Genomic DNA, 25,080 nt, shown 5'->3' with positions numbered 1-25,080 from the left:
CTGCTTTGCACTACTGGCTGGCGCAAATATACTGAGGTGAATGCTGATGCCACTCAAGTTCAAGTGCTTCACTCCCACACTTCTTCTGGCCCTTGTTCATGCTCTGCGCACCTCGGTCTCTCAGGGAGATGCTTGACTTCCTCTCAGCCCCAAGACACTGGCTGGCCCATGAGATGAGAGAATGAGAGAATCGGAATGAGACAAAGAGAGAAAGAATGAAAGAGAGAATCAAAGAGAGAGAGAGAGGGGGAGGGAGAGAGAGAGAGAGTGAGAAAGAAAGAGAGGGGGGTGAGAGAGGAGGGAGAGTCCTGAAGGACCCCATCCTGTCACTGGGAGTCCAGGCGCTTCAGCAGGCGGCGCGCTGGATTCGTATTAGTGGTCCGTGGAATTTAAAATTATGAACTTGGGGACCCCTGATCTAAGAAGCTTCTTCTGAAGAAGCTTCTTGGATGAGAAATAAAATGTTGACCTGGATGCCCATTCGCTGCCGCCGCTCCATAGATGACATATATTAAGATGTATATTAAGACCCCCCTTTGAGCTCTGAAGATGAAGGTCTGTCACCTGCAGCTCGACCTGCTTTTTCTTCTCTTCCTCCTGGCTCAAGAGGAAGCCTTCCGCAAGGGCCACTACCTGGGAGCTGGTCTCTGCTCCACACTCCTGCACCCACCTCTGCATTTCTGGGGGCAGAAGGAACAGGAGCTGCTCCAGAAAAACCAGGTCCAGCATCTGTGCCTTTGTATGTCTTTCTGGCTTCAACCACTGATGGCAAAGGCGATGGAGTTGGCTGCAAAGTCCTCGGGGCCCTCAGCCTCCTGGTAATACACCTTCCTGAAGTTTTGACGCTGGACCTCTGAGCTGATAGAATCTTCCTCTGGATTCTTCTGTTCAGTTTTTATCTTGACCTCCACATAGTTTCCAAACTGAGCAGCAGGAGGGCTTTGTCCAACTTCTGCATCTAATGGGTATTGTCCCTTCATTTTTTCTTTATTCTGTAATCCAGGTGCAAAAGATGCTAACAGCTGCTTGGATCTCCAAGACCAAGGATATGAAATGGGCCAATGGATCTCCACCGGACTTATATTTCTCTGGACAAATCTCGGTACATCAGCTAGCCTTCCTTACGTATGAGATAGTTTGGTCCACAAACAACTTCTACCTGCGAGTTTGAAAAGAAAACAAGATTTCAGAATCAATGTTGCATTTTCAGCTGTTTTACACCTCTTTTTTGTTTCCGGGTGGGCCTAAGCCAGAGCAGAAAAAGCATGTGAGTCTCTCTGGATAGTAGAGGTAGAAGGAAAAACTTCAGGAACCATCAATAACCCAGAATATAGAAGGTATACTGTATTTTTCAGATTATAAGACATTCCAGAGTATAAGATGCACCTTAGTTTTTCTGGAGGAAAATAAGAAAAAAAAAATCTGCCTCTGCCTACCAACATCCATCGGTTTTTCTCTGGCTAGTGCCCTGTCAGTGTGTGAGAGAGTTGAGGGCTGTTTGGAAACTGAAACAGTATTTGCTGTGTGAGCAATAAGGAAGGAGACATCAAGGATCCTGGGCATGGCTTAAGGCTCAACTGTTCTGTACTAAAACTGCATGCTGTGCTGATCTCTGAAACTAAAACTGAAACTCCTCCCCTCTGCTTGTGTTTTGCTTGCATTTACTACTGCGTTGGAAAACCTGCTTTTGGTATTGTATATTTACTTCATGTATTACATTATATATTTATATATAATGTAAAGAACTTATTGAATCCTGCCGAATCAGTTACTTGTGTATGCTTTCTGGATGTGATTGCTGCTGCAAACTCTGACACGTCCTTGCAGCAAATAACGAACAGCCAGGTCAGCTTCAGCTGTTGCTTGTTAGACCAATTACCAGAACAAATAGACACAGGAACTAGACAGATTTCTCAACCCTGCTTCTTTTCAGGAACAGAGAGTTAACTTCTTCCTTCCAAACAAAGGAAATTATCCCATAAATAAACACCAGAATTAAATGTTACCTAACCACTTCCCCAAGGTGAGCTGATGGCCCCTTCCCAGCCCCTCTCCTCCCACCTCCCATGTTCTTGCCCCTTACTGGGGATCTCCTTTGCTTCCAGAGATCCGGACCAGCGGCCTCACCAGCAATATCAGGGGGATTCTTCTGCTCCCAAAGAGAGAGCGAGAAAGACGCAGATGCTTCCAGCCCCAGAGACACAATCAGTGGGTCGGGATTGGGGGGAGGAGTTTTCTTAGAACTTCGGGATTGGGAGGGGCCCAGAAAAACGGAAGGACCAATAAGAATTCTCCCTTCCACCACGTCATCGGTTTGTGGGCATAGTCTCCCTTGTCTTCACCAACCTGAGGAGAGTTCCAGGCAGAGACAAGTGGAGAAAGTGGGAGCAGGGTCCCTTCAGTCTTTTGGTGGGGAAGGGACGCAGATTAAGGGGCAGGTCATGGCTGCCCGTGTGTGCACTTCTTTTTGCCCCCGCTGGATCCTACCTGGAGTGGAGTGCCCCTCTCCCAATCACGTGGGGTCACTCTCCTGCCCACCTCTCCCAAAACCTTCTGCCTTTTGAGCCCTTCCTGGCAAAGAGGGCAGGTTTTCCCCAGACCTGTGGGGTTTTCTGACCCACCACAAATAGCAGAAATACCTGTGCAGCTTCCCCCACCCCCACTGAAGTGGAATCCAGTATTTTGAGGGCAGGGAGGAGTCCTGCTTGCCTTTTGTAATGCAAGCCTTCCCTCTCCCCTCACTCCCATTCAGGAGCTTTCTCGGGAAATGGGGAGGGGGAGATGGAGGCCCCCACAGGATCCCCTCCTCCTTCCTGAGGATACTGCTGCATTTCTTCCAGGGAGGAGGAAGTAACAAGGCTGGTCTGAAACTTTGTCTTCATCCTCCTAGGTAAGGGGACACATGGGGCCAGGGCCTTCCCCTGCTCCTTGCTAGGAATCCAAGGACTGGATGAGACCCCCTTGCAAACACTAGCATGAGGATCCACCCCAGAGAAAAGACCCCCCCTCACCAGACAGCAGGGCATAAATCCTAGGGAGGCCAAAGATTAACCACCTTCCTTCCAAACAAAGCTGAATAGGGAAATTATCCCATCAATAAAGACAGAATTAAATGTCACAAAAAACCAATTTTAGACCAAAACTCAGAAAGGATATATAAAATCAATCAATGTCAATCTTCCTAGCTAGCCAAGAAACCTTGCTAAATTTCACTCATCTTGGTTCCTTGTCATTAAAAGCTTCTATCCGGCAGCTCTGCTTCGTTATTCAATTTATTCTTCAAAGTGTTGATCATTAGTATCTGGAAGAAATCCAACGGGAGAATTTCCTCCCAATACTAGTGAGTCCTTTGGTGCCTTCTCTCTCTCTCTCTCTCTCACACACACACACACACAAAACCTTCCAAATAGTGCCCCTCCCTAATCACGTGGGTTCCACCCTTCCGACAGAGAGGGAGAAAGAGGCAGGTGCTTCCAGCCCGCGGGGAGGAAACGGTGGGTCTGGATTGTGGGGGAGAAGTTTTCTTAGAACTTCGGGATTGGGAGGGGCCCAGAAAAACGGAAGGACCAATGAGAATTCTCCCTTCTGCTGCGTCATCGGTTTGTGGGCAGAATCTCCCTTGTCTTCACCCACCTGAGGAGAGAGAAGAGGAGAAAATGGGAGGGGGTCCCTTCAGTCTTTTTTTTTTACAATAGAATAGAATTCTTTATTAGCCAAGTGTGATTGCACACACAAAAATTTGTCTTGGTGCATACGCTCTCAGTGTACATAAAAGAAAAGATACGTTCATCAAGAATCATAAGATACAACACTTAATGATAGTCATAGGGAAACAGTCAATATAAATCGTAAGGATACCAGCAACAAGGTTACATTCATACAGTCATAAGTGGGAGGAGATGGGTGATAGGAACGATGAGAAGATTAATAGCGAGGCAGACTTAGACACTGTTTGACAAACTGTTTGAAACTAGTTTGACAGTGTTGAGGGAATTATTTGTTAAGCACAGTGATGGCGTTCAGAAAAAACTGTCCTTCTATCTAGTTGTTCTGGTGTGCAGTGCTCTATAGCGTCGTTTTGAGGGTAGGAGTTGAAGTTTTTGTCCAGGATATGAGGGGTCTAAATATTTTCACAACCCTCTTTTGACTCGTGCAGTATACAGGTCCTCAATGGAAGGCAGGTTGGTAGCCATTGTTTTTTCTGCAGTTCTAATTATCCTCTGAAGTCTGTGTCTGTCTTGGGGGCAGATCAAGGGGGTGGGAGGTCATGGCTGCCCCAGAGGAGAGTATGGACTTCTTTTTGCCCCCTTTGGATCCTACCTGGAGTGGGAGTGTCACTCCCCCAATCACATGGGGTCACTGTCGTGCCCACCCCTCCCGAAAGCTTCTGCCTTTTGAGCCCTTCCTGGCAAAGAGGCAGCCGAGGTTTTCTGACCCACCATAAATAGCAGAAATACCTGTGCGGCTTCCCCCACCCCGCATTTTGGGGGCAGAGAGGAGTCCTGCTTGCCTTTTGTAATCCAAGCCTTCCCTCTCCTCCCATTCTGGCAATGAGGAGGGGGGAGATGGAGGGCTCCCCCACATCCCCTCCTTCCTGGGAATGATGCTGTGTTTCTTCTAGGGAAGGGGAAGCAACATGGGTGGTCTGAAACTCTTGTCATTCCCTCCCCCACCCCCCGTAGATCGATGCAAAGGGACAGCAGGGGAACATGGGGCCACGGCCTTCCCCCGCCCCTTGCTAGGATTCCAAAGACTGGATGAGGCCTTTGCAAGACTCCCTTGAAAGTTCCAGCATGAGGTTCCCCCCCCCCAGAAGAACCCCACCCACTCACTAGGCAGTGCTCGTGCCTTGCATAAGATCTGAGTCAACCAGGATGAATGCAGAAGCGGGAAACCTTTTTCAGTCAAAGACCTCTTATGATGTGATGGAATAATGACAGATGTCAATGTAGAGTGTGTGCGAATAGCTTCAGGGTGAACATCTTGTAAGATGAAACAAATGCATAGGGAAAAAATATTTTTCAAGTATTAGCACCATCTTCTTCTCTTTTTATGGTGTGTCATAACGTTAAGGTAACCTAAAATTAAGTAACTAAATTAAGTATTTGCTAAACATGCATAAAATTTTCTTTGTTGCATTAAAACTTACTAATCCACTAAAGTGTATGGATGACCTGGGGGGGGGGGCATTTTCAGCTGCTGGTTGGTTGAAGCTGTTTTTTCAAATATCCTTATTAAATATTTTATGTCAAACTGGAGAAAAAAAAGAAATAGATACAGAAAGGAAAATCAGACATTACTTCCATTTTTTGAAATGGATTTTTAACCACTTTCCCATACTTTTAGATTTTGTTTTGCTCACTATAGCTAACCTCTGTATGTCATTGTTGACTCCAAATCTGGTTGAATGTTTTCATAGAAATGGAGCCTTCACCTTTTCTTGGTTTTTTTTTTTTTTTGGTTTTTTTTTTTTAATTTGATTTATATGCCGCCCTTCTCCGGAGACTCAGGGCGGCTTACAATGCGTTAAGCAATAGCCTTCATACTTTTGTATATTTATACAAAGTCAGCTTATTGCCCCCAGAAACTGGGTCCTCATTTCACCTACCTTAGAAAGGATGGAAGGCTGAGTCAACCTTGAGTCTTGGAGAGATTCGAACCAGCAGTAAATTGCAGGCAACTGTGTTAATAACAGGGTGCTTTAAACCACTGTAGTACCAAGGTTTGCTTTTCCTTTTTCCTTTTCTTTCTCTCTTTTCATTTATGGTCTAATAATATATCCTTGCCTTAAATTCTTCAAGGGGCTTAAGCTTCCTTCACATTTCTTGAGGTGAATTTCCTACTCAATCCCTATGTAAAAATGGTTTTTCCTCATCATAGTTTAGCTTTCTATTCCTTTTTCAGGATCTTCCTTTTCTTTCATCAGAAGAGACCGGAGGGGTCCCTTTTCTGTCTCCTCCCGCCTTAGCTGAGAGGCTGAGCAAATAGTTTGGGAAGGGCAGCTGCATGTATTGAATTAGAGAAATAAAAAATAAATAAATTAAAATCATTTTCCTGATTGTGGCCTTCCTGCCTGTGTCCCATCTGCCTCCCCTTCAGGCGGGAGTTCCCAACAACCACAAGACACCAGCTGTCTTTCCCACAGAGGCTCCTGGTCCTCCTCTTCTGACTGCCCGGCTGTTTCTGACAGGATTTCGACCCTTTGGAGGCCTCCCACAATGTCTGGAGCCTTCAGGGCGGCTGTCCTTGAGGGAAGTGAGTTCAAATCCTCCAGAGAGATTTTTCTTCATCTCCACAGACGATTCCTGGACAGAATAGAAGAGGAAGATAGAGAAAGTACCGCCTCTGGAGACGTTGAAGCCTTTCTCTATCAGGGAGCAATGGAGAGGGGCCTTTCCTCCTACTCCCAAACCCATCATCCCTGCCCTCTCCTTTCACCTCAGACGCGCTCCTCTTTCCCGCCCTTTCTACAATCCTGGCACTTTGCCCCTAATCCACCAGGGGGAGCCCTCTGCTAAGAGAAGGTACCGTCATGCGCTTCCCCATTGGTCCAGTGGAGGGCGAACGCCACAGCTGCCTTTCCATAGGAGGGTGGGAAGGAAATGACATCACAAACGCTTGCCGCTCTAGGACTCCGCACTCGCTCTCCTTAACCCCCGGGGCTCCACAGAAGGCGGAGATGCTGCGGGAGAGTCTGGTGGGGGGAGATCCAGACGTGGCTCGGGTGAGTTGGGGGCTCTTCCCGGGCAAAGTGAGGCAGAGGAGGGAGAGACCCGCGCCCGGCCCTCCTACAGCTTCAACCGCAGATCCCATACTCCCCAGCCATCCTCTCCATGCAAAGAGCCCAAGTGGGGGGAGGGGAGGGTCAGCCTTGCGGAGGCCCAGAAGGTTGTTCATTGGCTCAATTCCACTTTCTAATTCTTGGCATTTATTTTTCTTTCCATCTCAGATACACAAAGTCGAAACCATTTGAAATCTTTGCAAACCAAATTTTTTCTCTTGAGGGAAGAAGAAAAAGAGCGGAATCCCTTGGAGGGATCAGTCCTGCAGCCCCAGAAATGGTCCTGTGAAGAAAAACACATCTGGAGACCCACCAGAGTCCTTGGAGCCATTTGCAGTTCCTCTGCAGGACAGAGAAAGGATGGAGACACAACCTTTTGGAAAGAAGGGAAGCGGAAAAGGCCCTTCAGCTGCTCAGTCTTGGAAGGGGGGCAAGCTCTGGACAAGAACCAGGGAGAAGATCCTGGAGGAGGAAACCATCCTCCCTTCAGAAGTTCAGCCCTGGAACTTCACCCAATGCCAGGAGGCTGAGGGTCTCCGAGGATTTTGCAGCCATCTCCATGATTTTAGTAGGCGATGGCTGAGATCAGAAAAGCACACCAAAGCCCAGATGCTGGACCTGGTGGTTCTGGAGCAGTTCCTGGCTCTTCTGCCCCCAAAGATGGAGAGCTGGGTGCGGGATTATGGAGCGGAGACCAGCTCCCAGGCGGTGGCCCTGGTGGAAGGCTTCCTCCTGAGCCAGATGGAGGAGCAGAAGGAGCAGGTCGACTTGCAGGTAAGAGTTCAATAGAGAATAGAGAATATGTTTGAATACTTCACCCCTCCTTCCCAAACTTCTGTTACATTCATAATATGTGGCGATGTCCCACCTATTCTAGTAAGACATTGTTCCATTGTTTTCTCACTCAACCACATGGATGGATATTGGGGGCTTTGAGGTGGCGTTCCGAATATAGGAATCCACTTTATGTCGTGTGGTGTCCATTAATTCTGCTTCTTCCTTCCTCCTATTGGAAGTGCTGCACTGTGGAGATCAGAGGTCCTGAGGGAAAGAAGAACCCATCAAATCCCCCTCAGGAGCTATTTTTCAGGAGGATCCCTTGGAAGGATCAAAGTCACTACACCTCAGGAGGTAACTGAAGATCGTCTGATTACCCATCAGTCTTACCTTCTCTCTCTCTTCTTTTCTATACAATACCTCCTCCTATTTATACTTCTCCACACTAATTGCATCTACAGATAATTGCCCAGCGACCCTCTTCAGGTGAGCCTCCTCCTCCTGGGGAAGGAGGAGATTGAGGTCCACCTGAAGGGGTGTGCTGAGGTATTTTTCGTTTTTCTGGAAGACAAAATCGCTCGACTTGGTTCCCAGTTGGATGCCAGCGTGGTTGCTGGTCTGCTAGAAGCTCTTGAGGAAGCTTCTTGCTATCTTATCTGGGAACGGTTTGACCCTGTTGCTCCTGAGGAAGTGGACAGGATCCTAGGGAGTATGGATGGGTGCAAGCACCTGTGTTTTAGACTCATGCCCTGCCTGGCTTCAGAAAGCGTCCCAGAAGATTACAGGTGGATGGACTCTGGCGGTGAATAATGCTTCCCTACAGGAGGGGGTAGTGCCCCAGCATTTTAAGGAGGCTGTGGTCCACCCTCTTCCTAAGAAGCCATCGCTGGATCCCACCCTGTTGAATAATTTCCTACCTGTCTCCAATCTTACCTTTTTGGGGAAGGTTGTTGAGAAGGTGGTTGTGCAGCAGCTCCAGAGGTTTCCGGATAAAGCTGATTATCTGGACCCCTAACAGTCAGGATTCAGGCTTGGATTTGGAACTGAATCAGCATTCGTCGCACTTTTGTGTGATCTCTGGCTAGAGCGGAATGGGGCAGCACATCCATCCTTTCTCTACTTGACCTCTCGGCAGCTTTCGATACCATCGACCATGGTATTCTCCTGGGGCGACTTCAGGGGATGGGAGTGGGAGGCCCTGTGCTATCCTGCCTCACTTCCTTCCTCTGCAGCCGTTCTCAGTCAATGTTGTTAGGAGGGGAGAGATCTAGCCCTCCACCACTGCTTTGCGGGGTTCCGCAGGGCTCGGTACTATCCGCTCCTGTAACATTTATATGAAACCGCTTTGTGAGATCATCTGCTAGCATGGACTGAAGTATCACCAATATGATGATGATACTCAGCTGTATGACTCAGCCCGTGGTGGGTTAAGCGATGCTGTGTCCTCCCTATCACGGTGCCAGCAGGCTGTTAGGAGCTGATGGGGAGCAATGGGTTGAAACTAAAGCTTGACAAGATTGAGTGGCTCTGGGTTTGGAGTTCGTTGCCAAAGGGAGAATTGCCACTTCTGGTCTGGGATGGGGTATCACTACCCCATACAGACTCTGTGCCTAATCTGTTGCTTCTCCTGGACTCACAACTCCTGCTCAAAGAGCAGGTGGCAGTCGTGTGCAGGAGGGCCTTTGCGCAACTATGGGTTGTGCGCCAGAAACAGCCCTTCCTGGACCGACAATCCCTATTCACAGTCACTCATGCCCTAATCACTTCCGGTCTTGACTATTGCAACGCGCTCTACATGGGGCGCTCCTTGAAGAGCATGTGGAAGCTCCAGTTGGTGCAAAACGCAGCAGCCCACATGGTTTTCTGGAGACCCCGGTGTGCACAAGTATCACCTCTCCTGCAGGAGCTGCATTGGCTGCCAATTTGTTTCCAGGTGCAATTCAAGATGCTGGTTGTCACCTATAAAGCCCTTCATGGCTTGGGACCAGGTTATCTGAGGAACCATCTCTTACCGGTTACATCTGCCCGACCCACCAGAGTGCGGAGGCAGGGAATGTTGTGGGTGCCATCCCCTAGGAAGACACACCTGGTGAGACCCAGAAGAAGGGTGTTCTCTGTGGCGGCTCCCTTTCTCTGGAACATCCTCCTCCTCCAGAGATTAGAATGGCCCCCGACAGTAGCACTCTTCTGGAAGGCATTGACGACCTGGTTCTGCCAGGGGACCTGGGAAACCCAGAGCGGGATGGAGCCCATTAAACGGCTCCTGTGAGGTGCTTTTGCCGGGGCAAGAGGTGTGGGTGATTTTATTATTTTAATGTATTATATAATTCTTCTTTTATTAGTTTTATTATTTTAATATGGGTTTATTATTATTATTATTTGCCGCTTTGAGTCGCCACGTGTGAATAGGCGGCATATAAATTGTCTAAAATAAATCAATAAAATAAATATTTTGTTAATTATTTATTTTGAAATTATTTATTCCTTACAGAGAAACAAAGTATGAAATTTTCTGGTTTCTATGACGGTGATCAAACAGAGGCTGAACCTCTAAATCAAGTAAGAAAAGGAAAAATTATTAGATCTGTATTCTCGTCTTCAGGAAGTGAAGTGGGTGTACAGAGTTCTCTCTCCTTCTATTCTCCCCCTTGTTTCGACTGGGTTATTTTTGTGTTCTTCCACAACATAGAGAGCAGAATAGCAGGTTGAAGTTGCTGTCAGCCAGCATAGCTTCCTCTGGTTGTCTTGTTCTGCTAGGTGCTCCTCCAAATTTGCCTTTACAAGAAGCACTTCTTTTAAAGTCCTTCAAGAATTAGGAATAAACGTATCACAGTGGCAGGAACTGCTGCACCACCTTTCTTTTTGTAATTTATCAACCTCCTAAGGTACAGATTAACAGAGTTGGGAGGCACCTTGTAGGTCATCTACTCCAACCTCACTACACCATTTCTGACAAGTGGCAGTCTAGTCTAGTTTCCAGGTTGAATTTCTCCTTGTTGAATTTCCATCCATTATTCCATCTCTGGCCTTCAGGGGCTTTGGAAAACAGCTTGACCCCCCCCCCCCCCGTGGCAGCCCCTCAAATATTGGAGCACTGCTGTCTTGTCTCCCCTGGTCCTTCTCTTCACTAGACTAACCATGCCCAGTTCCTGCACCCGTTGATCGTATGTTTTAGCCTCCAGTCCCCTCATCGTCTCAGTTGCTCTTCCTTGCACTCTAGAAATAAGTCTCTCTAGAAAGAGTCTCAAGATCTTTTTTACATCATGGCAACCAATACCGGATGCAAAGTTCCTAAGTGTGGTCTTACCAAGGCATTCTAAAGTGGAACTAACACTTCATGTGATCTTGATTCTATCCCTCTCTTAATGGAGCCTATGATTCTGTTGGGTGTTTTTGGGAAACTGTAGCACACTGCTGGCTCACGTTTAAGTGATTGTCCACCAGGACTCCAAGATCCCTGTTCCACTTACTACTTTTGAGCCAAGCATCACCTATCCTATGGCAGTGCATTTGGTTTTTCTTTCCTAAATGTAGCACATTAAATTTCTCACCATTGAAGTTCATTTGGTTATTTATTTATTAATTTAATTTTATTTAGATTTGTATACCGCCCTTCTCCTGGTGGACTCAGGGCGGTGCACAGCCAAGTAAAAAACATCCAATATAAAATTTAAAAATTTAAAAGAATTATACCCTTTGGCCGAAAATTAAGAACGTTACGACTAAAACCCATTAAACAATTAAAAAATCTAATATCTCAAAAACCAGGTGGTGGGTGGTGGGGTGGGGTTAGAAGGTGCCAATCTGTCAATCCTTCTATATCTCGAGCCTATCTTGTGGAGTGTTGGTATTCCTGTCAATTTGGTCTCGTCTGCAAATTTGATGAGTTCCCCTTCTATCCCCTTGTCTAAATCATTGATGAAGATGAACAGATCTTGCGAATCCGCCTGTTCTGTTCCTTTTTCCGTGTTCAGGAAAGTCTTGTGTCCTTCGAGGAGGTGGCTGTGTCTTTCTCTGGGGAGGAATGGTCTCAGCTGGATCCTGACCAGAAAGCGTTGCATTCGGAAGTCATGCTTGAAAACTATAGGAACGTGGTCTCTCTCGGTAAGAGTTTTCTTGTCCCAAATCACAGAGTTCAAGAAGACAGATGACACATAGTTTTTAATTTAAAAAATCACTAATCAGATCAGGGGTGAAATCTAAATTTTTTTGCTACTGGTTCTGTGGGTGTGGCTTAATTAGTGGGCGTGTTATAACAGCGGCCAGATTAACCTTTGCAAAATACTGGAAAGATAAACAAATTCCTCCAGAGATGACAATAATAAATAAAATTCTAGAATGCGCAGAAATGGCAAAATTAACTAGTGTTCTTAAAGATGATGAGAATTTAAAATTTAAGGCAGTATGGGAAAGGTGGTACAAATGGTGGAATAACAGAACAAGACTATAAGGATATGTCTATTTCCAATAATGATAGATTTGAAGATACTTGATGTGTACATAATGTATATATGTAATCGCACGATACCTCAGATGTTACCTGAGATTTGATGTTTTCTTTTTAAAAAATCTTTTTAAAAATCAATAAAGTATTCAAAAAAAATAATAATAATTAGTGGGCGTGGCTTGGTGGTAAGGTGACTGGGTAGGCATGGCCAAGTCAATGTCACTTCTTTGCCCTTTTTTAACCTACAAAAAACAACACAACACAAGTGGCTCACCCACAATGTAAAAGCTGTGCTAGACTCAAAATGGCCCCGCAACAAGCAGGAACCTCGCACAGCCACAAAAAGCCCAAAAAACCAACTTTCACATTTTACACACACACAACACAACACAACAGGCTCACCCACAATGTAAAAGCAACTGTGCTAGACCCAAAATGGCCCCCGCAACAAGCAAGAACCTCACACAGCCACAAAAAGCCCAAAAAACCAACTTTCACACTTTACACACACAAAATTCCACATACAGCTTTGTGAGATTTTGTGTGTTTGTGTAGTTAGAGTGAAACACTACAGAAACACACTAAATCTCAGAAAGCTGCACAAATATTATTTTATTTTATTTTATTTTATTTTATTTTTATTTTTATATAAAAGCAGCTAAATTTAAAACTTCCTAAACTTTAAATGGCTAGGTCTAAAAAAAGAACAACTAAAAAAAAACCCAATTGACTATTTTTTTTAAAGCTCCCAAAGGGGAAAAAAACTTACCCAATAGAACAGGGGTCTCCAACCTTGGCAACTTTAAGACTTATGGACTTCAACTCCCAGAATTCCTCAGCCAGCTTTGCTGGGAGTTGAAGTCCACAAGTCTTAAAGTTGCAGATAGAGCTGCTCACCGATGAGCTTGATTGCAGGCAGGGATATTCAGTTGCTTGCTGATGCATGGATTGTGATCGTCATGCGATCAGCAGCTAAGGTAAGCAAGCTGGAGGCTGGGGGTGAGGGGCGGGAGAAAAAAAGAAACTTTTTTTCTTTTACATGGCTCTGGCGATCCAAGCTGAGTTGCCTGATTAGCAGGCAACTCAGCTGGGATGTCAGAGCTTGGCTGGTCAGAGCCATGTAAAAGGAAAAAAAGGCTCTGATGATCGTGGGGCTCAGCTGGGCATGGGGGGCGGGGGCGGGGATTTTTGCTACCGGTTCTCCGAACTACCCGCTGCCATCGCTACCTACTCGCCCGAGCCGGTCCGAACCGGGAGCATTTCACCCCTAAATCAGATATTGTCTCCCAGGAGGGAAAAGGAAAGTATCTGGCCTTCTCATACCCCAAGGAAGGAAAGAGTCAGTGTCTCTTTGCTGAGATGCTTTTGGGGCATTCCTTATCTGTATTTTTCCATTTCTATTTGAACTTATCTGTGGAGGCTGAGAAGAATGGGGTGTGCTTTTGTGTGTCCCCTGGAGATCATGTGACAAGAATATGTTGTCATTTGTCCACCTCCCCAAATTGTGTGAAAACAGAACGTTCACACTCAGGCCATGGAAGAGCATTCTCCCAATTCAATTCAAGAACAAAGGCCTCATGCAGTGTGACTCAGAGCATCCTAGGATACAGGTGATCTCCGAGTTACCACAGTTCACTAAGCAACCATACGAAGTTACGATCTAGCCCTCTCCTAGTCCTGAAATAACAAATGTTACAGCACCACGGCCGTCATTCACACTTACAAATGACAGCAGAGGCGTTGCAACAACAATCATCCTACCTGTACCCCCACCCCACCCTGCTCGGACTTACGTTACGAGGATGTAGCGAGCCATCGGTTCCTTTGGCTGCTTGGGTGCATTTGCAGAAAAAAGAGGCCTAAAGTAGTGAGAGATACACAAGATCAATAGTGGGAGATCTGGCACTACTGATCTCACATGAACTCGCACTACACTGCTTTAGGCCTCTCTTCTCGGCTGCACGAGATCCAGGGCAAAATGCTTTGGAAACAAAGAGTAGGCCTCTTTGTTTTCAAAGACTTTTGCCCTGGATCTCGCGCAGTCCTCAGTTTATAGGGAACAAAGTACTGCAGTGTGAGATCCTGCAAGATCATTAGTGTGAGATCTTGTACTTCCTATATTGTGTGATCTCGCACTAAAGTTGTTTAGGCCTCTGTTCTCTGCAATCGGAAGCCTGTACCAGATCTGTCCAAAAAGCCCTTGACAGCCAATGGGACTTTGGGGCAGCAAAATAGCCATTCTTGAAGCCTCCCAACCTTTCCAATCTCAGTGCAAAGAGCATTAACAAGCCAATGGGAGGCTTCAGGGAAGGGACTTCGCTCCAAAGTCTCATCAATGGGATCAAGGAACGGGCCGAGCAGGAGTCCTGCCTGCCAGACAGACGCGGTGGAGTACCTGCTCCAAGCAGTGGTGGGTTGCTCCCAGTTCGCACCGGTTTCCGCGGTCCGGTAGCGGTGACGATATGACGTCACCGAACCGGTTCTCCCCCCCCACCCCTCCCCCCCCCGCGTTATTCTTACCCTTTATTTGGCCCCACTCCCAATCTATTGCTGTCTCCTGAGTCCCAGCTGATGGCTAGAGGGAAAAAAACTGTTTAAACTCTTGCCGCTGGCTTCAAAGGGCCATCCTACAGCTGATCAGTGTTAAAAGAAAACAAATGAGTAGCTATGCTAGGGAAAAAGCGAAACTGAAAGTAAAGCAGGCTCTGCTGCAACGTGAGAAAATGGGGCAGGGAGAGATTTCTTTTTCTTTTTGCTCACCAAAAAAGGTAGGTGCAAACAATGGGAAATTTAGGGCGAAAGAGGAGAGTTCAAGATTTTAAAACACAAAAGAAAAAAAGCTCTATTTAACTAGGGAATTGTAATAATTGAGATACTATTAATTGTATATTGTGTTGAAAGCAGAAATGGTTAAATTGTGGTTTGGAGGAATATATGGGGGAAATTATTTGGTTTATTATTGGTAAATATAATTAATTGATTTGTAAGAAATTGGATTGCATGGAAATAATTGGAATATTCATGTTCATATTGATTAATATACAAAAAAGATAGTTATATAACTAACTGATTTATATTAAAATGTTGAATTTGTATTAAACAACTGTAATATTACATAATTACATAATTAACCAATGTGAGGATGGATATAAAAATAGATGACAATGGGAAGGGGTATAATATAGAATAAAAGGGAAAAATTGAATTTGATTAAGATTAGAGATGAGGATGAAGGGTAATATTAGTTTTTTAAAAAAATAGATGAATAAATATGGCAAAAAGGAAGTATAGAAATTGTAAATTTAATTGAAATGACTAAACACTGTTTAAATTTGTGAACCGGCCAAATACATTGTATGTTTGTATGTGTGTTTCTAATTATTGCTATTTATTCATATTTGTTCTCTTTTATTCTTTAAAGTTTAACAATTCATTCTTTATCTTAATATCTTTATATTTGTTTGGGATTGGCTTTCTTCCCTTTCATCTTTTTTATTGTACAGCAATCTTTCTCCTCAAACCTACCACCTCTCTCTTTTCTTTCCTTCTTACTTTCTCTTCCCCCCCTCTTCTTCTCTTCCCTACTTCTTCCTTTCTCCTTCTCCTCTCTTCCTCCCTCTCTTACCCTCACTCCTACTCTAATTTCCCTTCCCTTCCTTCCTCCCTTCTCTTCCTTCCCTCTCTTCTCCTTCCTTCATCCCTCTCTATTGCTGTATCCTTTTGGGCATATGGATTACTCAGAGGGCTGAAAAAGTTATTTTTGACTGGTCCTTGCACTTTTGACCAGTCCTTGAACTTACGACTGTCCTCACATTTTACGTTTTTTGCCCTATCTTGTCACCATGGTGAAGAGAAGCAGTTGTGAAATGAGTGACATGGTTGTTAAGAATGCTGCACGGGCATAAATATGAGGATGGTCATAAGTGTGAGGACTAGTCAAAAGCGCGAGGACCTGTCAGAAATGACTTTTTTCAGCCCTCTGAGTAGTCCCTATACACATAGCCATGGCCACCCGGTCACATGACCAGCTAGCCACGCCCACCCATACGACCTCCAAGCCACGCCCACAAAATAAGCCACACCCACAGAACCGGTAGTAAAAAAATTTAGAACCCACCCCTGGCTCCAAGGTACACCGGGAAAGAAGGAGCTTTTTTCAAAATGGTTTCAGTTTTCACAGGTGTCTGCCGAAATTAACCCACCTCAATAAATCTTAAGTTTTCTCCTTATTCCTCGTTGGGTGTTTCCCCTGATTATTCTATGGCTCAAAACAGACTTTGATTGAGATTTGCACATATATAGATAATTGTAAAGAAAGAGATGTTTTCTAGATATTTTCAAAGCTTTTAGGACTCATGAATATAGAAATCCTGTCTATATCACACCACTGTAAGCATGCAAACATAAAGAATTTTGCAAAAATTCAGAAGGAAATTCACTTGACTTTGTACGGTTTGATCTTTTTCTCTAACCTTGTTACCATTTTCATTTCTCCTTTGCTTTGAAGGTAATAATCGGCAGGAGAATCAAAATTCCTGTGAACTGTTCCAAGTGATCAATGCTATTTTTTTATTCTTTTTTTTTTAATTAAAAAGTTTTATCAAAGATACAAACATTTTCTTCCTGCCTCCCTCTCACCCCCCCTCCTCCCCCTTCCCCCCCACCCCCCTTCCCGGAATTCCTAGAGCAAATACAGGGTATAGCATTTAACAATCATAAACTAAAATATGCTAACATTTTATAGACTCCAAGTTCTCTCTTGGTCTTTAACTCCACATAGTTAAAAAAAAAACTATAAAAATATACTAGAGATTAGATTAAATATTTCATTCATAGGCTATTTGAAGCTTTTTAGTCTGATACTTGTTTTGAATATAGTCGATCCATCTTCTCCACTCCAGTACATATCTTTCATTTGAATGATCTTTCAAGTACGCTGAAATTTTTGCCATCTCTGCCAAGTTCACTACTTTTAACGTCCATTCCTCAATAGTAGGTAAATCTTCCTTCTTCCAGTACTGCGCCACCAGAAGTCTAGCTGCTGTTATTAAATTTAAAATCAGCTTAGTCTCTATAACTGTACAATCTGTAGATATACCCAACAAAAAGAACTGTGGGGTAAATTTTATCTTTTTCTTTTATCCATCATATTTTTATCCAAAAAGCCTTAATTTTTTTACATGCCCACCATATATGATAATACATAGCATCTTCACATTCACATCTCCAACACTTAGGTTGTAAACTTGGATACATACAGGCTAGCTTTTTAGGATCTAAATGCCATCTATAAAACATTTTATAAAAATTCTCTCTTAAGTTTTGGGCTTGTGTAAATCTTATATTTCTAACCCATATTTTTTTCCCACGTTTCCATCATTATTGGTTCTCCAATATTTTGTGCCCATTTTATCATACAGTCCTTAACTAGCTCTGTTTCTGAATCTATTTCAACCAATGCATTATACAACCTTTTTATATGCGTTTGGCCTTTATCTCTAATTTGTTTTACCAAGTTCTCATCCTCTTGCAAAATACCAATTTTTTGATCTTCTCTCCATCTGGCTTGCAGCTGACCATACTGAAACCATGTTTTAATTATTCTTTCTTCTCTTACTTGATTCATAGATTTTAATTGTAGTATACCTCTTTCTTTATAAAGAAGCTCCTTATATATAATCTCATCTTGTTTTTGCTCTAGACTTATATTCTCTATCGCGTGTCTGGGTGCTGTCCACATTGGTAACTTATCATTTAATTTCTATTTGTTAGGGAATGGGGTTGAGGGGTGTCCCCGAACCGTGAACCAGCTCATGAGCAAACACACTAGGACTGAAATAAAACTGACAGAGGAGTCTTGTATAAAAATATAATTTACTTCAAAATGTTTAAAAAGCACTATATCTTTAAAAAGGCACATTAATAACAAAGTCTTATCTTGGTTATATGAAGCCAGGCTATCTCCCTAGATTCCTCTCCACAATACCGAAACAGTCCATAAGAGAAAAAAGCTAACATGACATTAAGCAGCTTCGGTGTCGATACATCATCGAGGTAGTAGAAGGGCAGCAGCATAAACTTCACAGCTAAAAGTCACCTGAAGAAAAAACAATTCAATCAGCAAACGTAGCTTGAAGCTCCTGGGAGGGAGAATGTCCAGCAGCAACAGTTCAGAAGTTGGCTTGCGTGCTTCAAATCAGCAAAAGGCAAGCCTCCATATGAGTATCTCTGCTACAGCGTCTGGACTCCTTATCTGTGTTCTCCTCCCTTCTGCAGCGTTGCACTGAGCTCTGCATCCAGCTTCCAGCAGGAGCTCTGCATCTAGGCCTAAACAGCGTCTAGGCCCAAGTAGCAAGCGGAAAGGTCCTTGCTTATATGGGGAGTTAACCTGCAATTAACTAGGGCGGGGAAGGCTTGCAGATAATTGCAAACAGGAGATGGCTTGATTGAATCCATACTGTTTGTGACTGATCAAGTAGCCACAGCAATCCTGAAAACACTCGTGACAATATTGGTACTTTTTCCAGACATGCAATAAAGCATTCCTTAATATGTGACTTTTAAAAGTCTTATCCACTCTCTTGTCATATAATAGATAAGCATGCCAACCGTAAACCAAATCATATCCTTCAATGTTTAGTACTCTTTCCTCTGTTAAATTCATCCAATTTTTTCTCTAACCTTGTTATTATTTTCATTTCTCTTTTGCTTTGAAGGTAATAATGGGCAGGAGAATCAAAATTCCTGTGAATTGTTCCAAGTGATCAATGCTAAAGATGGAACGGAGAAGTTTGGAATTCGAATGGAACCAGAAACCCATGCTAGAAACCAGTCAAATGATTGGAATCAGGAAAGCTCATATTCCACCAATGGTCCGATGCAAGACTTTCTTGCCCAACAGGAGAAAATCAGGAAAAAATATATTGGGGAAAGTGTGAAGCCAATCAAAGCTAAATTACAAGTAAAAGAACACTATTTAAGCCAAAACAAAGGAGAAGATGCTATAAGAAGACACAATGGACAAAGTTCCAATGGGACATTCATTCCTTCTCTTGGAAATAAGTTCCTTACATCTCAAAAAGTGATAGATACAAAAGAGAAGCCTTACAAATGTTTGGAATGTGGAACATGTTTTGGAACAAGCAGGCAACTTACTTCCCATGAAGGGATTCACACTGGGGAGAAGGTATACAAATGCAGAGAATCTGGTAAAAGGTTCAGAAGACATAGTAATCTTATTTCCCCAAAAAGGATCCAGGCAGGGGAAAAGCCATTTAAATGCATGGAGTGCAAAAAAACCTTTGCTCGAAGAAGTACTCTTATTTCCCATAAGAGGATCCACACAGGGGAGAAGCCGTATAAATGCATGGAGTGTGGAAAGATGTTTGGTCAAAGAGGTCATCTTATCTCCCATAAGAGGATGCACACAGGGGAGAAGCCGTATAAATGCATGGAGTGTGGAAAAACCTTTTCTCAAAGAGGTAATCTTATTCGCCATAAGAGGATCCACACAGGGGAGAAGCCGTATAAATGCATGGAGTGTGGAAAAACCTTTCCTGAAAAACGTAATCTTATTTACCATAAGAGGATCCACACAGGGGAGAAGCCGTATAAATGCATGGAGTGTGGAAAGACGTTTGGTCAAAGAGGTCATCTTATTTCCCATAAGAGGATGCACACAAGGGAGAAGCCGTATAAATGCATGGAGTGTGGAAAAATCTTTTCTCAAAGAGGTAGTCTTATTCGCCATAACAGGATCCACACAGGGGAGAAGCCGTATAAATGCTTGGAGTGTGGAAAAATGTTTTCTGAAAGACGTAATCTTATTTCCCATGAGAGGATCCACACAGGGGAGAAGCCATATAAATGCTTGGAGTGTGGAAAAATGTTTGCTCAAAGAGGTAGTATTATTCGCCATAAAAGGATCCACACAGGGGAGAAGCCGTATAAATGCATGGAATGTGGAAAGGACTTTACTCGGAAAGTTAGTCTTAATTCTCATAAAAGTATCCACGCTCAGAAGAAACTGTATAGCAATAGTAATTCCACTTAGACTTATATATCACTCCACAATGCTTTACAGCACTCTTTGAGCAGTTTACAAAGTCAGCATATGGTCTCCAGCAATCTGGGTCCTCATTTTACCCACCTTAGAAGGATGAAAGCTGAATCATCCATGACCCTGTCAGAGTCAAACTTCTGGCTGTGGGCAATTAGCCTATAGTACTGCATTCTAACCACTGATCCACTGATCCATTGAAGTATATAAAAAAAAATTAGATAAATTTTGTAATGGGGATAAAAAACCAAGATTGATTAAGAAAATATGGTATCAGAACCAAAAACAAGGTGGTTTAGGAATTCCAAAATTATTAAACTATTATAGAGCATTTAATATAAAAACAGTAGTAAAAATTTTAAAAGGAGATGTTAAACTTTGGGGTAACTTGGAAATGAAGGAAATAAAGAAGTTTGGTTATAAATGGTTTTTGGAAAATCTTAAAGGTAAGGTTAAAATTTGTAATTATTGGTTAAATAGTTTGACTAAAAATTGGGACAGAGTAGCAAAAAAATTAATACCAGACGCATTGTATTTAGGTAAACTGAAAGAGAATTGCCCAATGAAATTAAATAGTAACAGAGAGAGGATTATAATAGAAGAGAAAGTGGAAACAATTAGTGAATGGTTGAAATTTATAGAAAATGAAATGAGGAAAGAGGAAATTTATGGAAAATTAAATATTAATTGGTTTGAAAGAATTCAAATGAATAAATAGAATAGGAAATGCAAAGAAAAGAATGATGAGAGTAGAAAGGAAACGGAATTTGAAAACTTGACATCTCAAATAATAAAAGATGAAATTGGGCCAAAGGGATTAGTTAGTAAAATTTATAAAATTATTAACTTTGATAATAATTCACAAAGGGTAATGAAAGAGAATTGGGTGAAAGAACTGGGTATTGAAATTTCTGATCAAAATTGGAATATGAACTGGGTTAGTAGAATAATGAGGACATTATCAATAAGGATTAAAGAACATAACTATAAAGTTATTTGGAAGTGGTATTTGACCCCAATAAGACTTTTTCAAATGGATAATAAAGTGGATAAAATGTGTTGGAGATGTAAAGTGGAACTCGGGACATATGCTCATATGTGGTGTAAATGTAATGGGGTTGAACTTTTTTGGTCTAGGATAGAAAATGAAATATTTGAAATGATTAAGAAGAGGGTCAAATTGAAATTGGAAACCATATTATTATTAATATTGAATGAAACAACATTAACAACTGGAGAAAGAGAATTGGTGAGGATTTTGGTTATAATGGGGAGAATTATAATTGCTAGATATTGGAAATTAAATGTTGACTTAAAATTAGAAGAATGGTACAATGAAACATGGAAATTTGCATTAAATGATAAATTGACTTGTGATATTAAAATTAGAAGTGGTATATATAAAGAAAATGTTTTTTGGAACACTTGGCAATCATTTGTGGACTTTGCACTTGGGAAATTGGATGAATCGGCACCAGTACCTTATCAAAGAGATTTCTGGAAGAATTGAAGACTTTAATTTCCTAAAACTTCCTTTCCGTTTGTATAGCACGTTGGGGGGAAAAAAATTTTTTCTTTCCTTACTATTGATTTTTGTATTGATTTTTTTTCCTTTTTGTTATTCTTTAACAATAAAAATATAATAAAAAATTTAAAAAAAAAATAACCACTGATCCACCACGTTTCTATAGATTTTGATATTTATGCATATTGTGCCTTTCAGATCCAAACGAGACAAGGTAGAATCCAACAAAATGAAATTTAATGTGGAGAAAAGTAAGCTTTTACAGCTGGGCAGGAAAAACAGATTACCTGAAACCTGGCTGGATAATAGTAACTGTGAAGGGTCCTTGGAGTCAGAATGGATGATCAATTAAGCATGAATCACCTGTGTGCGGCAGCAGCCAAAAAAAGCGAATACAATCCTTGGTTGTATAAACAGAGGCATAGAATCAAAATCACATGAAGTATTATTACCGCTCTATAAAGCCTTAGTAAGACCACACCCGGAATACCGCGTCCCCTTTGGGTCCTCATATTACAAAAAAGATGTTGAAACTTTGGAAAAAGAGCAAAGAAGAGCAGCTAAGCTGATTGAAGGCCGGAAGACTAAAACAAGAACTGTTATAGGAACTGGGCATGGCTAGTCTAGTGAAGAAAAGGACCAGGGGGGACAGGATAGCAGTGTTCCAATATTTGAGGGGCTGCCACAGAGAGGGTGGGGTCCAAGGCACCTGAAGGCCAGACAAGGAATAATGGATGGAAACTTATCAAGGAGCGATTCTACCCAGAAATAAGGAGAAATTTTCTGACAGAACAATCAACCAATGGAAGCGCTTGCCTTCGAAAGTTGTGGGCGCTTCATCGCTGGTGGCTTTGAAGAAGAGATTGGACTGCCATTTGTCAGAAATGGTGTAGGGTCTCCTGCTTGGGCGGGGAGTTGGACTAGGAGAACAACAAGATTCTGATTTTGATTGAATCCTCAATCCATCCTGGTGCTTTTTTGCTAAGTATGAGGTTTTAAAAGAAAGATGAGTATCAATGGAGATTAAGGTTATCGTTTGCCCTCAAAGTGATGTGTGGATGCCAATATTTAAGTGGTACATTTCCAGTAACTCCCTCTGATGAGTATTTTATTTTATTTTATTTTATTAAATTTCTATACCGCCCTTCTCCCGAAGGACTCAGGGCGGTGAACAGCCACAAAATAAAACACATAAGTACAAAAATTTAAAATAGAATAAAATGAATTAAATAATTTGGCTGACACAAATTTAAAATACCCAATATTTTAAAAACAAATTAAAATTTACATTTAAAAAGGGGAGAAGATTTAGGCCAGGCTGGCTTGCTGAAATAAGAAAGTCTTGAGTGCGCGACGGAAGGTGCGCAGATCCGGGATCCTCCGTATCTCTGGGGGGAGCTCGTTCCAGATCGTAGGTGCCCCCACAGAGAAGGCTCTCCCCCTAGTGGCCGACAGTCAACATTGTTTGGCCGACGGCACCCGGAGGTGCCCCTCTCTATGGGAGCGTACTGGTCGGTGGGAGTATATCCACTAGGGCAGAGTTGCAGGCAGAAATGCAATTAGTCCTGAATCCCTTACTATTGTTTCAGCTTTTCTTCCTTTGCTTACTATTGTCACAGTCTGCCTTTCCACCGTTTCACTTTATGCAAGTAATAACAGAGAAAGAAAACCATAAGGAAAAGGGGGTTATAGTGATGCTGAATTAGAAAATGCAACTCATAGGCTCTTTGTACTAATTTTGTGGTGATCTTTCCTTCCTTCTGTCGTGTTGCCCATCTCTGGACTCACACAATCTTATCAATACCTTTTTTAAAGTGAAGTCTCCAGAACTGGACACAGTATTCCAAATGGAGTCTCACTAAAGCCCTATGTAGAGGGATAGGAGCTCCTTTTTGCTGAGGGTGGTACATCTGGTGATGCATCTCAGAATTTTGTTTGTCTTCACATGTGCCTGGCCACACTGTTTACTTCCGTTGCAGTTATCCTTGTTTCAGTGCCATGGCAACTACTTTCACAGAGTTGTGTAAAAGAAGGGAAGAGAAACCAGTGGTAGGGATATGTGGACACATATTAAGTTCCCATAGGTAGGCAGCCTGCTGGCCAACCTAGGCAGTCCCTGATTTACAATAATTTATTAAGTAACCATTTGAAGTTCCAATGGCAATAAATGATGGCTCTGACCTCCTCCCTCCCTCCCAAATTAGGCCTACTCCAGGATATGAGAATGAAAACCACTCTGGTGTGCTAACATTGCAAAGGATCAATCAAGAAGGAAGATCTTTGGAAATCAATGGGGACCAAAATAAGAAGCCACATAAATGCATGGAATGTGGAAAGATGTTTTCTCAAAGCGGTCGTCTTATTCGCCATAAGATGATCCACACAGGGGAGAAGCCATATAAATGCTTGGAGTGTGGAAAAATCTTTGCTAGAAGAGGTAATCTTATTCGCCATAAGAGGATCCACACAGGGGAGAAGCCTTATAAATGCTTGGAGTGTGGAAAAATCTTTGCTAGAAGAGGTAATCTTATTCGCCATAAGAGGATCCACACGGGAGAAGCCATATAAATGCATGGAGTGTGGAAAAATCTTTTCTAGAAGAGGTAATCTTATTCGCCATAAGATGATCCACACAGGGGAGAAGCCGTATAAATGCATGGAATGTGGAAATATGTTTTCTGAAAGAGCTCATCTTATTTCCCATGAGAGGATCCACACAGGGGAGAAGCCGTATAAATGCATGGAGTGTGGAAAGAGTTTTGCTCAGTGCAGTTATCTAAGAATACACAAAAGGATCCACACAGGGGAGAAGCCGTATAAATGCTTGGAGTGTGGAAAGGCCTTTGCTCAAAGAGGTAGTCTTATTCGCCATAAGAGGATCCACACACGGGAGAAGCCGTATAAATGCATGGAATGTGGAGAGGGCTTTGCTCGGAAAGGTAGTCTTAATTCTCATAAAAGGATCCACGCTCAGAAGAAACTGTATAGCAATAGTAATTCTACTTAGACTTATATACCACTCCACAATGCTTTACAGCACTCTTTGAGCAGTTTACAAAGTCAGCATATGGTCTCCAGCAATCTGGGTCCTCATTTTACCCACCTCAGAAGGTTGAAAGCTGAATCATCCATGACCCTGTCAGAGTCAAACTTCTGGCTGGGGTCAATTAGCCTATAGTACTGCATTCTAACCACTAATCCACCACGTCTCTGTAGATTTTGATATTTATGCATATTGTGCCTTTCTGATCCAACGGAGACAAGGTGGAATCCAACAAAATGAAATTTAATGTGGAGAAAAGTAAGCTTTTACACTTGGGCAAGAAAAACAGATTACCTGAAACCTGGCTGGATAATAGTAACTGTGAAGGGTCCTTGGAGTCAGAATGGATGATCAATTAAGCATGAATCGCCTCTGTGCGGCAGCAGCCAAAAAAAGCAAATACAATCCTTGGTTTTATAAACAGAGGCATAGAATCAAAATCACATGA

The 25,080-nt window shown here is 42.8% G+C and overlaps 2 pseudogenes; one reads left to right on the top strand and one right to left on the bottom strand.

The window, feature by feature from the left end:
• Positions 1-10: 10 nt before the first annotated feature.
• Positions 11-6,813, bottom strand: LOC139309258 (SCAN domain-containing protein 3-like; annotated as a pseudogene).
• LOC139311605 (zinc finger protein 665-like) lies at positions 6,666-24,683 on the top strand (annotated as a pseudogene).
• The last annotated feature ends 397 nt before the right edge of the window (positions 24,684-25,080 follow it).

Source organism: Pituophis catenifer, unplaced genomic scaffold, assembly GCF_029215685.1.
Source record: "Pituophis catenifer annectens isolate HBS135680 unplaced genomic scaffold, rPitCat1.0.hap2 SCAF_2, whole genome shotgun sequence".
In the NCBI taxonomy this organism is placed as follows: domain Eukaryota; kingdom Metazoa; phylum Chordata; class Lepidosauria; order Squamata; family Colubridae; genus Pituophis; species Pituophis catenifer.
Note: the sequence above shows the minus strand (reverse complement) of the source record. Positions and strands in the feature narration are given on the sequence as shown.